At 40.6% G+C, this 15,459-nt stretch overlaps 1 long non-coding RNA gene across 1 annotated transcript in view; it reads left to right on the forward strand.

Annotated features, from left to right (window-relative positions):
- The first annotated feature begins 1,032 nt into the window (after nucleotides 1–1,032).
- LOC119507290 overlaps nucleotides 1,033–15,459 on the forward strand; it is a 30,579-nt gene continuing 16,152 nt past the window's right edge. Inside the window, exon 1 of the long non-coding RNA XR_005211187.1 lies at nucleotides 1,033–1,091. This is a non-coding gene — a long non-coding RNA (uncharacterized LOC119507290). The remainder of the gene's footprint in view (nucleotides 1,092–15,459) is intronic.

Consider the following 15,459-nt stretch of genomic DNA (forward strand, 5'->3'; position numbering starts at 1 on the left):
TTGGGTTCAAGAGGAAGAAGCAGACTGTACACTTTTTGTATTCTTCTTTGAATGACGTTTCTGACAACCATGATTTTGATTAAAAAAAAAAAGTCACAGAGAATTTCATAGTGTATTTTCTGTTTAGAACCCAATCTCAGGTTACTATTAAAGGGAAATTCCCTACATATATTCTGAGAACAAACTGAGAGAAGGGCAGCTTTGACTCCTCTTATGAAATTTTATGAATAATGAGGAGCCTAATCAGGGCACAAGGCTACCCAGATGGTACATCACAGGTGGGGGATGTCCCCTTGGGTACGGCCAAGTTTTTCCCCAGAAAAGAGTTATGGCTTCACATGGCCACAAGACTAATGGGCAATCAAGGCCCTAAAGTATTATAGTATAACACCTGCCTACACTTTTTTTTAACCTAGAAAAGGTTACAATTAGGTGATACTAATCACTCACAGTGGCCATTAAAAAACAAATACAACTCGAAGACATTGTTAACTGTTCCGAGTAAGGGAAGGGGCTATGGAATAAGACAGCTTTCCACCGCACTGCGAAAGGTATGACGGAACAAGGAATGACTCTGACAAGTCCAGCTTGGTGGGTGTGATGGTTAGGTTCATGTGTCAACTTGGCCAGGTGATGGCACCCAGCTGTCTGGTCAAGCAAGTACTGGCCTAACATTGCTGTGAGGATGTTTGTGGCTGGTTAATAAACCAACAGGCTGGTTTATTAAATCGTCAGTCAATTGGCTGCAGTTGTGACTGATGACGTCCACGAAGGGCATGTCTTCCACAATGAGAGAATGCAGTTGGCTGGATTTAATCCAATCAATCAGTTGAAGACTTTTAAACGGACAGATAGAGGATCTTCACTTCTTCTTCGGCTGACCAGTGAAGCGTTTCCTGGGGAGTGTGTCGAAGTTGCCAGTTTGTTTCCTGAGGAGTTCATTGAACACGTTTGTTGAAGTTCGCAGCTCATTTCCTGAGGAGTTTGCCGAAGTTGTCAGTTCGTTTCCTGAGTTCATCAAGCATCTTCATTGGAGTTGCCAGTTTGCTGACTGCCCTATGGAATTTGGACTCATGCATACCCACAGTTGTGTGAGTCTCTTTTATGAATCTTATATTTATGGTATCTCCTTGATTCTGTTTCCCTAGACAATCCTACCTAATACATGAGTAAGCTGGAGTGTTTATTGGGGGTTTACATGGATTATTGGGTCCTTGTGGTGGAAGAAGAGACAGCAATTTCTTGCTGTGGTGGTCCACGCTGACCAGAAGGGAAGGCAGGGTTTTATAGTAGAACAGACAAAGAAGGCCATGGACCCAAGACAATACATGCACATAATTGTTGACAAAGCTAACTGTTTCTTAACGTTTGTTCCACCGGGTATAAATTCCAACAAAGCTAACCTTGGGGAAAGATAAGGAAGGCACAGAGCTGAGAAAGTAAATGCAGGAACTTGCATAACTGCTGGCAAAGTTGGAAGAGTCAGGGGATATTGGAAAGTGGGAAGGTATTACTGTATTACACCAACTTAAAGAACTAACATAAAGCACTATTTAATACAAACGTTAAAATTTGGAGCCTCCCAGCACAAAACGAGAGGATTCTAGAATGGTTGCTCCTCATTCATTCCTTTGGTCAACAGTTAGTAGGAAGAGTTGGCTTATTTATGGCACCAAAATGATGTCATTGACTATCAGCTGCATTGCAATGGCTGGTGACACACTTATGCTCCTGTTGGGAAATAAAAAGCCCACTTAAAATTAAAAAATATATGTATATATATAACTTAAGGGGCTAAGATTCCAGGGAAAAGGCTGAGTAGAGAGGTGCACTGACATTCTGTGTCTGCTTTCCTCCTTGGGCATTTGCTAATTCCAGGTCTGGGGCAAGAGACTTAGGATCTGGGCAGAGTCACAGAAAAGGGGCCGATGTTTAATAACTAGAAATATTAACTCCTGGGGAAAATATACAGGTGGAGAGATAATTAAATGCAGATGGAGAAAGACAGAGGCAAATAAAATCCACTAACTACCAAGCAGTGTTTGGCTATCAGACTCAGACGTGTGCCCAGCTGGGAGCAGAGAAGTCAACCTCCCCTTCCCACAGGATTCGTTTTTACACCCCACAGCCGATGGGTTGAACCCAAGTGATTGCAACCTCTGCCCTGGAATGTGCTCATCCCCAATTGGGGTGGGTGAGAGGCTCACCCAGGCCAAGGCACGTGCCTAGTGCGGTGGCACTGTCAGACCACGGAAGGGACAGCCACCACCATGCCCCATCCCAGGATGCTGCACTCAGGCTCCAGCAGTGGGCAAGAGGCTGGAAGGGGAGGCAGGGTGTGGCCTGGGGCATCAAGAGAAGATGGCTAAGAGCCCATACCAGGGATGCTGGTGGGAGACGTGCCTTCCCAAGAGCTGAGACTCCAAGCTGCCAGCACATGTGCTATTGTCTCATAGGCCTTCACGTTAAAGCACAAATGAAAATGCAAGATTTTAAGAATTTCAAGATGAGACCTTGCTTAAACTCCTGGCAAGGGCCTTTCTGAGTCTGGGCCCTGTAAGTTACCCTGAGAGCAGCCCCTGAAGCTGGCCCTGGTTGGAAGTGCTGTGCTAAAGATGATTGAGCCCAGCCATCCCTGTTACTTGGGTCTTTTTTTTTTGTGCCAATTACTTTCCAGGTTCAGCCTTTGGTTTCTGGTGCATTATATTTCATCTTAAAACACAGCACTCTTTTTCTTGCCAGTAATTGGATCTAATAATTCTCCATGTCTGAAATCTCCCCTAGAAAAAGTAGAATGAATACATAGATAATTTTCAGAAGAATGCATTGACATTCTTAGTTTAAACAAGGAAAAAAAAATACAATTTTATGATTTTAACTGGGTTGGGTTGAATTTTGCCTCCATGATCCCTCACCCTTAATTTATTTTTGATTATCAAAGGCATTATTTAATTCTCCATGGGACCTCTTGTGACATATTAGTTTTTAGGGTTGATTTTGAGCATAAAATGAGCATCTAACACTGGTTTTTCAAGTCTGGATCTGATGAAGAAGAAAACTGTTAAGTTGAAGTTCTACTTGGAAAAACACATTTCAAACCCCCAAAAAGATGGGTGTGATTTGAAGGTTGTTTTTATTTTAGTTTAGTTTTTCAAGATTTCTGATAAACAGTGGAACCCAAAGCTGAATAACCCTATAAAAACACTTTGGGCTAAGATTCATTAATTTCTTGAAGTTCCTCTTCTACACACTTCTATGAATATTATCTCTCACTTGAGCAACCAAACCAGGCTTGAAATTGTACCTTTTCATGTCACAACTGACACACTTTGTTCCCTGGTGCCAAAGAAAAATATAATCTCCATATGGTTCAATACGTTTTAAAATACACTCTGACGCAACTCACCTCCCATGCTGAGACCCAAATTCCCTGCTGTATATTTAAATACACACGTTGAAGGCTCGGGGGAGTTGAGCTTGTTTAGAGTTGAACCCTACTTATAATGAGCAACTTTCATTTGTTTCCCTTTTCCTTCTGAGGGATTTCTGGCTCATCCAACAAAACTGGGTTGGATGAATTGGTGAAGAATGAAGCAGTGTAGGGCATGTAAAAGGGAAAACAGGTCTTCAAGGAAGGAATGGACCTCTTGAGGATCAGGAAGACTATGGATGATGTGTGTCCACCTGCACTGGGCAGTTTTCTGTCTGCTGACTCAGCTCTAGAAGCCATGCTCCCGGGCTCCCAGTCTCTGTTTGCTCACTGTTCTAGTTTGCTAATGCTGCAGAATGCAAAACACCAGAGATGGATTGGCTTTTATAAAAAGGGGGGTTATTTGGCTACACAGTTACAGTCTTAAGGCCATAAAGTGTCCAAGGTAACACATCAGTAATCAGGTACCTTCACTGGAGGATGGCCAATGGCATCCGGAAAACCTCTGTTAGCTGGGAAGGCACGTGGCTGGCGTCTGCTCCAAAGTTCTGGTTTCAAAATGACTTTCTCCCAGGACGTTCCTCTCTAGCAAGCTTGCTCCTCTTCAAAATGTCACTCACAGCTGCACTGAGTTTCCTCTCCTTGAGCCAGCTCATTTATATGCTCCACTGATCAAGGCCCACCCCAAGTGGGTGGGGCCATGCCTCCACGGAAATATCCCATCAGTTATCGTCCACAGTTGGGTGGGGCGCATCTCCATGCAAACAACCTAATCCAAATGTTCCAACTTAATCCCCACTATTATGTCTGCCCCACAAGATTGCATCAAAGAATATGGCTTTTTCTGGGGGACATAATACATTCAAACCAGCACACTCACATTCCCAAAGAACACTTTGTTTCACCTGGAGAGAGCATGAGAGGGGTGGCCATAGCTGAGATGTGGTGGGGGCAAGAGGACACAGTGATGGGCGGAGAAAATACATCTACAAACGGTTGGCTGGCAGGCCCTGACTCAGTGTGTGTGCTGCAGATGGCTTGTTTGGGCTCACGGGAACCAGGGAACCAGTTGTCAAATACATTGGTTTTTAAATACATTGGCTTGAAATTGTCCATGTAAACCAGGCTATGCTACAAATGAGGGGCTTTTTTCCTTTTTTTCTTTTCCCGAAGAGCTGATTTACTAGCATGCCCCTGCCAGTTTGGTGGTTTACGCTACCTTCTGGGTATGTCCTCTGGCTCTCTGAGTGCCTGCGGCACTTCCTCTGTGGCTTCCTTATGACCCTGTCCCTGTTTATTGTCAGCATTTGTGCTCCTGGCTAAATTCCTGGCCATGGGGCCACAATATCCAGCATATAGTAGATGCTTAACAAATGTCTCCTGCATCAATGTATGCACAGAGTGCATATTTTTCAGGCTCACAATAAATCTAAAAAAAAAAGATAGTACTTTACCAGTCACATTCATTTTTCCATCCCCACAATCATGTAACATTTCCGGAGCTCCTTCCTATCACGTGACAATGCACTAGGCCCCAGGGATTTGCCAAGTAGTTAAGTCAAGCTCTTTTTCTTCAAGGAGCTTGCAGTTTACCAGGGAAAATATACATAAATAAATAATCACAATAAACTCACCTCTTCATATTAATAAATATAAAAAATATGACAAGTTGTAGCAGCATTCAGTTTTAAGAATGAATGAATAAATGTATGCAGTTGTTTTAATAATGAATATGTTCAGAATTATTGGTAATAACATAAAACTGGAAACATTATAAATGTCAGACATTGAGGGACTGGTTAAATAAATTATGAAATATCAAAAAAATGGAATAGTATGCAGCTATTAGAATTAGGTAAACTTATGTATGCTGATATAGAAAGAATCTCAAAAGATATATTATTGAAAGGAAAGAAAAGCACAGTGAAAGTTGAATTATAAAATAATTATTTTCTTAGTAAAAGGATATATGTATATGCACTTATATGTCTGTATGTATATAAGTATGTTTTGCATGTACACAAAAATTTTTGAAAGGTAACACAAGGTGATCACATTTGGAATCTACATTGTAGAGAGGTAAATTTTTACTTTTTAGTTTTTATATGTATATATTTTAATTCTGTGTTGTAAATATCAGTGGGAGTTGTGGGATATTTTTGTTTTCTTCATACTTTTCTATAATAAATAACTCCAAAAGATTATTTAGAAAACAATGAGGGAAATGATGAGTGAGTGTACACTTCATATAACATTTGGTGATAATTTATGAAAAGTTAAAAATGGCTATCTTTTGATCCAATACTTCCACTTCCAGGGATGTATCTTACCAAGATTCCCAAATAAGAACAAAAGATTTATGTAAAAGGATGTTTTGCACATTACCTGTAATAGTGAAAACCTGGGGGGAAATGCCTCTCAACAGGAGACAGGTTAAATTAATGATTGTACATTTAAACAATGGACTATCAGTCAGTGGTTAAAACTAATGAGATAAATAAAACCTTAAAAATGTGCATGGTTGCAAAGCTGTGTATTATTCTCTCATTATAATAACAAAAATATATTCATCTATACAATGGAATCACACCTAGTCAGGATATTTGGTCCTGAAGCAAATTCATAGGGTGAAAATTATCTACAGTCAAAACACTCATCTATAAGCACTAGAACTACACTCAGTTCCATAAAATGTTCATCCTGTACAGACATGTGGTTGCTTAACCGTCCTTGGGGAAAGCAGATTCACAACTCACTTCCCAGCCTCACCCAGTGGCTTGGGCTTATTGAGTAGAATAGCGGCCAGAACTTCTACTCTCTTACATTTCTTTCTTCTTGCACATCTCTCTTTTTTAATTTGTATATATTTTATTTTTATTTTTTAGTGCATTAATTGGTTTAGTAGATATGATGCAACTCCAATAAATAAGTGTTTATATATAGAAAAAGTTCAGAAGTGATACACATAAAGTGTTAATAGTTTATTTCTGTAGGGAAGGAGGTGGAGGTAGAATAAGGGAACATAATATTTTTTCTTTGTACTTTATATTGCTTGCATTTTTGAGTATGCATTATTTTACAGTCAAAATATCTAAGAAGAAAAAACAAAAGTTTGGTATGGCTAACATGCAAAGTCAAGGATGCACAGAGGGCTGTGAGACAAGGATGAGAAGAGAGTTTGCATTTGATTCTTTAGAGGATGGGGATCACGTGGAGAGTTTTAATGGGAAGGGTGATGTGATTCAATCTATATTTTGGGAAGGTAACAGATAAGATTGAGAACTATACGTGGCCCTTGTGAGAGATAGCCCAAGCTTAAAGGATTAGTTATCTTTTGGGCTTTAGTTATGTAACAACTGTGTTCCTCTACCTAGTTTGGGGTGGAAATAACTTCCACTGGAAATTCCAGGGGTGTGGTACTCAATTCCCCACATGGCTGTAAAGTAGAGAGTTCAGATATTCAGTCTCTCCTCCTTTTGGTACTAATGTCATCCCCTTCTTGGATCCTGGTGTGGTACAAATTGTTATATGGTACATCATAGAAACTGTCAGCAAATAACCACTTTATCACTTACACAGCACAAAGAGTCCAAAAGAGCAAGGGAAGGAATCCCATCGTGCCCGATCTCCCAGGGAGGACAACAGCTCGGGTCAGGGTTGGTGGATGGCAGCGCCAAACACCCCACATCACATTGGAAAGGAGAGACACATCTCTGCTGCCTGAGGGCATGTACCACAACAGGGGCATGGCCCTGCCACTGAGAATTCCTGCCCTGATAAGCAGCTGGGGCTGCTTATTCCCGGTTTCTGGATTTTAGGCTTGGTTGGGCCTTTTATTAGACCTAACACCTCCCCAGGTTGTGGAAGGGAAACAGACTGAAACATCATTACTCAATAGACACGGAGATGGGGGTGGGCGAGAACTGGGAGAGAGCTGCTGAACGTGTGTCCATGACCTTCCCAGCACCTGGCATCCGTCAGTGTTTACAGGTGTCTTGGCAGGGGAAATTCAGCCTGGGTCTGACTTGTGTGGGGTGGAAAATGCTAAGCAGAAGGTGGCCTGGCCACAATACAAAGATGGGAGTTCCCTGTTCCTAGGGTAGTCCAGGGTGCTGGGGAACATTCTGGAAGTTGTCATTTGAGGGTGGTCTGGATCAGCCAAACTGACCGGGACCTTTTGGGTTATAAATATTTCTGATCTTTCACCTGGTAACTCTCACAGGATTCTAATCTCCCCAGGACAGGTCCAAATGAGAATTGCTGCAGGGGTGTAAGATGAGTGACCATCCCATGGGATACCAATTGCTGGATTTGAAGCACTCCATGTAGGATGAGGCAACCCAGAAACCCACTGACTCCTTCCAGCCGAAAAAGAAGGTGGCAGGGAGGTGAAGCACCATTTGTGCACTGATCTGACTCCAGAATGTTGCTCACTCTTGTTGGCAAATACCCCACACTGTTCAGGAACATGGCATTGGGGCTGGGTGAAATGCTCTGCTTTGGCTGAGTCCTTGCCCCACCTCAATAATCCTTTGAGGAAGGATCACTTCCTATCCATTGCTCAGATGCTACAGCTCCAATCTGCAATAAGTCTGAGACCATGTCATCATTCATAGAGATTGTTTCTTTCACTATGCAACTGGCCGGTTCCTGGGACACAGGCCTTCCCAGGAGAAATGGGTCAAGACCAGTTCCAGTATCTATAACATCATAGAAAGTAAACAACCATCCTCTTTTCTGTTTCTGATTCAGAGCTACTGTTCTACCTCTGTCGTAACTTTATTTTGGATGTTTTGTTATCCTCTTTGCCCCTGTACCTTGATTGGTATCACCCTAAAGGATCTTCCCAACTCAATCATTCCTTCATTCGTCTTTTCGACAAGTGCCATATTAGTGCATTTGGGGGCCCAGCACCAGGCAAGTCCTAGGAGTGTAACAGGGGATGAAGAGATTCATGGTCCCTACCCTAACAGTGCTTAAAGCCTAGGGGAGGAGACAGATATTTCACAGAGTTACAACACAAACACAAAGCCGCAACTGTGCTGAGGCAATGATGGAGAGGTAGTGGCTGTATAAATGGGAAATCACCTGGTGAGGGCGGTCAGGGAAGGTGTTCATGGGGAAATTATGACTCAGCTGAGCTCTTCCTTCATGAGTGGGAGAACCTGGGCTTCTTCCTGGGTTCTGTTTTTCCCAGCCTAGCTCTTCCTACCAGAAGGGGAAGCAGCACTTGCCAAGTCACTCTAAGAAAAGAGAAATAAAGGGCTCTTCTTTCACCATAGTTCGAGTTCAATGGGGCTCACTCTGCCTTATTCCCATATCTGGGGGCAACTCAAGTGACTTTTGAAGGGCAAAAATATCAGCTGCTGTAGAATAAAAAGGAAGCATTATTTATAAATTGTTGCTGCTGTTTACATAATGTCACTGAAGTGCATACTCCCTATTTAATGCCTGACTCCTTGGGGTCGGACTGTCAAAAATGTCAGCCATTTTCCACCAACCGAGCAGAGGTTTCTTTTTTCCCTCTCAGAATGTTCTGTTCCAGAGCCAGCCCATTAAAGCCTATTTCCATTCACTTTTCCAATTTGTCAAGGTCCTTTGAGATTTCAATCTGCAGGTTTTTTTTTTTTTTTTTTTCTCCCTTGCTAAGAGACCAGCTTTAGGTTGTCTGACAAGAACTGGTTCGGTTATTTAATCGTTAAGCCAAAGGAAATTTGAGGAACAAATATGGTTTTCAGGTGACAAATTCTGCCTTCTGGAATTCCCAGGGTGAAATTGTCAGCTGTAAGCCAGGGTACTATTTGGCATTCCTGGACGGGGAGTCTGACTGATGAGCTCCCGTCTCAGGAACCAAGGGTTGTGAGGATTGTGCATCCCCAGCCACTTGCTGCAAACTTCTCTTCAGAATTCCCTGGCTGAGAGAAGGTTCATGAGTCAGAGTATCAGGAACTTCTCAGGCAGTCACCTTGATTTTCAGAGAAATTTGTCTGGCTCACGAGTCATGAAAATAAACAAATGCTATATATTTAGAAACAGGTATGGGAATGCTTAGGTGTGGAGAGATTGAAAGGGGTACAAATACATATGCTCTGTCTCCTTATTCACCAGAGATACCCTAAAAACAATAGTTTCAGGGCCAAATGAATGAAAAGAGTCACAATTAGTTTGAACGTTTAACAATTTTCATAAGCCTTTACATGCTGTAGAAGCCACAGCTCAGTGGACTCACAAATTAAGCAGGATCGATTGGTGGTAAAATAACAAATAAAGCAGTAGAGGGGAGCAATTAAAATAATTCCAAAATAATGGGTCTTATTAATGTGGAAAATAGGAAGAGACAGTCCAACTGTATTCATTTAAAATAAGTATATTTTGTACTTAAATGGTGTCCTTACTATTTTTTCATGTTATTTCTTGTGAACATCTTGGCAGCCTCTTTTTTTACATGTTGACATGAGTTTATTTCTCATTTCTGATTATAAACAAAACATGTTCATCATGGATAATTAAAAGAGATATAAGGAGAGGTATAAAATTGAAAGTTACATGTAGGGGGAAGGCCCAACTGAAGCAGTAGTTATTAAGAATTTTTTCAACATCTTTGCATACCCTTGTGTGTATATATACAGCAGATATCAGTAGAATAATTTTGCATTGGCTGCAAGGTAAAGACATTGTAGTATTTGCCTAGTTAGTATCTCTTTTTCTCTTCTCCCCTGGGAAGGAAATTTTGTCCACTTAGCATGTTCTTCTCTCCTCACCTTATTATTCAGATTCTGGTAATCAGTGAAGAGAGAACCAAAGGAAGAGGGAAGATGGACAAAAGAGAAGTGGTTGATCAATTTGGGTGTCAGGGAGAAGTTTTGGTTGAGAGTGGAACAGGGTTTTGGAGAGAGAAATCCTTCAGGAGCTACTACAGCATGAGAATTAAAGAACAAGATGGGTGGAGTGGGGTGCCTTAGTTTCCAGAACTGCTGTTACAAAAACCACAAACTGGTTTTAGCTTAAACAGCAACAACTTATTGGCTCATGGTTTTGAGGCTAAAAGAAAGCTCCAAATCAAGATTCTGGCAAGACTTGCTTTCTCCCCAAAGACTGTAGCATTCTGGCACCGGCTGTCGGCAATCCTTGGGGTTCCTTGGCTTGTATTTCTGCCTCCCCTAGTGTGGTGATATCCTCCTGTTTCTGGCCTCCAGGAATGTGGATTAAACCCCAATGTGGCTCAGTTTACCACATCTTAATTAAAAGTAACATCTTCAAAAGGGCCTGTGTACAACAGGTTCACACACACAGGTTCACACCCACAGATTAAGATGAAGAATGTGTCCGTGTTGGCTATGTAGGGGTACATAATACAATCTACCACGTTGAGTATCAGAGGAGATTTTAAGATGTGATGTTAAGAATTGCACATTCTTTAATGTTTTCTGACAGATGAGAGTAAAGATTGAAATGACTTTGTAATGACCTTTGGCAGCTGGGCTTTTTCTGTGGCTATGACTTTGTGCTGGGGCCAGGCCATGGCGGGATCTGGGATTACAATTTATACATAAATGGGATTATACCTATTATGCTGTTTTGTAATTCCTTTTCTCTCAAAAAGATATTGTGGAACTTCTACTCAAGTCAACAAATATAAACCTACCTAATTTTTTAATGGATGCATAAAATATTCTTATATGACTACACCTGACCTTTTCATCTAGTCCCATGTTGATGGACATTTAAGTTGTATCTAATTGTGATGAACTTCATTGCATATCTTTGAATATTTATGTGAATATCTCCTTGGAATAGATTATGCAATATAGATTTTCTGTCTCAAAGGGTATTTACATTTTTTATTTTATTACGTAATGCCAAGAGAAAGCTGTACACATTTATATTCCCACTACAGGGTATGAAAGTCCTGTAGCCACACAATCTCATTAGTTGATGAGGATTACCATGATTTTGGCAAAATATCAAGCACATACCTAAGACGTGGTTGAAACCCAGGGAGCTTGAGGGAATTTCATCTAAGGTATTAGAACTGAGATAATTTTAGTCTGTTGACCTCTGGAGGTATCGTGTATCTGAATGAGCCAAACAACAATGTCTGTGATATTACACAGAAATTAATGGCAGCCCAGACAGGAAAGGAAGATACATAAACCTGGAAAAGTAAACTTGAAATTTCCAGCTCAATCCATCTGTAAAATGGGGCACACCCACCATCGCAATGAAATAGCATTTGGAAAAGTACTCTATAAATCACTGGTGAGTGAGGCACCATTTGGGAAAACAGTTACCTGCTCCTCCCCTCCCCCCTGCCAGTCTGGATAATTAGGATGGTGAATTTTAGCTAATAGAAGGGAATTATAAATGTTGTGGTCTGACCTTGCATTTGAGTATCATTTTTATCTTCTGCATCCTGATAGCAAAACTTCTAGTAAACGAGGCATTTATTATAAAAATTGCTGACATGGACAGTGCTAATCTGTACATTGCTTCCTTGTGATAGTCTCTTCATTAAAAGCCAGATGTTTAATTCTGTACAATCCTGCAGCAAATGCTAAAGCAGTGCTCTTCTACTGTAAATTATTTCCCTGGGTTGCTTCTGATGACCTTGGCACAGGAGACCTGCTGATTCCATACTCATTTATGCTCATTTTGTCTCTGGTAATGCTGGTTCAGACAACCCTCTCTGAGTTTATTTTACTAACTCAGGTCTCACTGGACTCTCAAGGATTCCAGGCACCAGAATGGCTGTGTTTAACCTTGTCTGTTAGTCCCTGCCCAAGAAACCCATCAGAACTGGCAAGGCTTCTGAAAACACAAGTGGGACTAAATTGAAAATGCAAAAAGCATCTGGGTTAAAATAAACTGTCACCAGACAAAAGCTACCTCCTTCCATTTTCTCTCTTTTTTTTTAAGAAAAACAGGGAACTGGTTTTGATCTTATTCTTAGGTGACATTTGTTGATCCAATTTCTTTAAAGCACTTATGTCAGAATTTCTGATCAGCAGTAAAAAGGGAGGACAGTCCAGTTATCTTCCTACCTCTTTAGTAATAAATATCTAAAAAATGTCTAATAAAGATTGAATTTCTGCAACTGTCTTTGGTTCTTGTTTTGAACTAGAACAGCACAGAAGAAGTGAACTGAGGACTCTCAATTGGAGCTTTTCCTAGGTGGCCAAGTTCCTAGGACTCTGGAGATTAGATTGTCAGGATATTTAGATGCACAGAAAAACAAACAAACAAAACTTCTATCTCCTGCCTGTGGGAGCAGGGCCACCTCTCAAGTTAAACACCTAGGTGCAGTGAAAATGATTTCTCTTAGCAGAGGCTGGTGCATAGTACTTATTTTCAACTGTGTCGTCTCTCAAGAGATGGTCCACCATCTGAGACGCATGGTCAGTGGGACGTAGTCAAAACAAAACATGATGAGTTTCCTATCACTCTAGTTCTGGAGACTCTCAGATGGTTGTATACAGGCCTCCTTATCTTCAAAAGCTGCCTTGAGAGGAAAGGGGCTTCTTATTTACTGATTTTTAAAAGAAGTATTAGAATCAGGCTTTCAAGAATCCCTAAGAAGAGAACTATAGGATGTATGTTGGAAATAGATCCGAAGATGTAGGAGAGACTAGAAGATCAGATATGTAGACAAGTCCATTCTCTTCTGTCAGCCAACTTAAAAATTGTCTAAGCCCCTGCCAAATTATCTGGTTTTAGCTGAACAGCATCCCTGTGGCACAGAAGAGAAACCCAGAATGACATTTTCCAGAATCCCTTTCCAGTAGGATTCTGGATTAAATCTGCCAATAAGAAGCACTTAGTGTGAGATTTGGGAGACAGAAGAGAAAAAAAAAGGCATTTTTCCTCTGCAACAGCTGTAGGTAAGGCACTGAGATCATCATTGGTGTCTTCCGTTGGCCTCTGGGGGCTCCTATAGCCAGGCAGCTGACATCATTGGCAGTGGCCTCTCTGTCTGGGATCCCTGTACCACCAGGTTTCCTAAAGTGGCCTTCCTGAGCTTTGCTCCTCCAACTCTTCCAATGGTTATCTCAACCTCGAATTCTCTATAGTAAATATCTTTCCACTCAAATTACATAGAATCACTTTCTTTCCCCTTGAATAATTCTTATTGACACAAAGGCCCAATGCCTTGGTCATTTATGTTGATAAATCCAAATTTTGATTGACACCAAATTATAGACAGACATAAAAAATCCCTGTGGCATAATTTCATTCTTGCAATGTTCAAAAGCAAACTAATTTGTAGTGTAAGGATAGTGGTTATGTTTGGGGAAGTGGAAGAGGATGGCGATTGGGCAGGTGATGAGCCGGGGCTTGGGACGTTGGTAATGTTTGATTTTTTGATGAGGTGGTGGTTAAAGGATTGTGTTCTCTTTCTGATAATTCATTAATCGAGACAATCATAATTTGTACACCTTTCTATATGCTAAATTTCAATTAAAAAGTTTATTTAAAAAAATTTTAGGCTGGTGGGAAATTTCATTTTTTTAGTGTCAATCCTAAAAAGATGATTTAGTCATTGAGTGCAATCTTCCTCTTTGACAGATGATACAATTGAGGTAGCAAACGACTAAGTAACTTTCCCCAGGTCTGCCTTCAAGCCCAGTTTTCTATCCATTTACACTCTGATTTAATGTGAGAATTTTTAAAATCATGTTTTTCTAGTTATCCTTTGTTCATTTTTTAAATTTATAGTCAAATAGAAATAAAATTTCCATAAATACAGATGAGAAGAATTGTTCCAAGCTAATATGTCTCAGGCATTACTTAAGAAATGTCAAACTCTTCATAAAGAAGATATAAGGGTAACATTTAAAAAGAATGTGCCAACCTTGCCAAGGCATTTTGAATTTAGGAGCAGTGAGCAGAGGTGCTGCTCCAAAAAAGGGCCATTGTGAATGGAATGTGGTTCTAAATAAGCAAAAAAACATACATTGTAGAATGCCACTAGGAAAGGTAAAATAGTCTGGCTGAAAACTCATACTAGGAGAACATTAATCTCTTTCGCACAGCTTCTGCCACCGTGAAGCTACCAATGAGTCATCCCTTATGGCTTGGAATTCCCAAGGTCTAATGGAACCTTCAGTTAAACATTACTTTCCCTGCTGTTCTTTTCCAGAGACTATGGACTGACCTGTAAATGACCCCCAGGCCAACTCTGCATTGCAGGGAGTTTCACCAAAGGAGGGCTACACCTGGAGGGTTGTAGATTTTATAGTTAAATAATGAGAAATTCCTTTCTGCAGAATTCTTCCCCACCATTCATTAGGGCTCAATTCTTTAATATATTGCAACATATTCTAGGTCCATTACAACAAGCATGCAGTTTTGTAATCTTTTAACTCATTACTGTCAGAGTTTAGCAATAGTGTGTGCTTTTGAGCCTCTGGCTTTTTCTGAACTTGGATCTAGCATAATTCAGAAAAGACTACTTCTCACCACTCATTCATTCAACAAATATTTATAGAGCTTCCACTATATGCTGGGCAGTACTCTAGGTGTTGAGGACACATAATGAATAAGATGCAGTCCCTGTCCCCAAGAAATTCATGAATGATTGCAGAACAGTCATGCAAAATAATAGTTTAGTTACAGGAATAAATTTTGATGTTGGTTAAAGCATATCATTCAAGTCACAACTATGGGTTTTAAAGTCTGTTTTCTTGATAGCTCTTTGCTGGTAACCTTCCAAGATGAGGCTCACAGCTATTTTGGATGAAAGACTTTTTGAAAATTTATTCCGCTTGACTTCATTTAAATGTGCCAACCTTGGGTATGGTTTGGGAGCATCCCATTTTCAAAAGACAAGAAGAATGTACATATTGAGAATAGGCTGGGACTGCTTCTTGCATGAAATTGATATTAGAAGTCTTAGGAGTAGGGAATTTTATGGCAAGAAGATCCTACAGTAACAACTTTCAAACAAAGTTTGAGAATGTCCTAAGAGATATACTGACGTTGTGTTGAAAGAAAGTAAGATCAAAGATCATATTGAGTATGTTTAACTGGCA

The sequence above is a fragment of the Choloepus didactylus genome, chromosome 12 (genome assembly GCF_015220235.1).
Source record: "Choloepus didactylus isolate mChoDid1 chromosome 12, mChoDid1.pri, whole genome shotgun sequence".
Taxonomy (NCBI): Eukaryota; Metazoa; Chordata; class Mammalia; order Pilosa; family Megalonychidae; genus Choloepus; species Choloepus didactylus.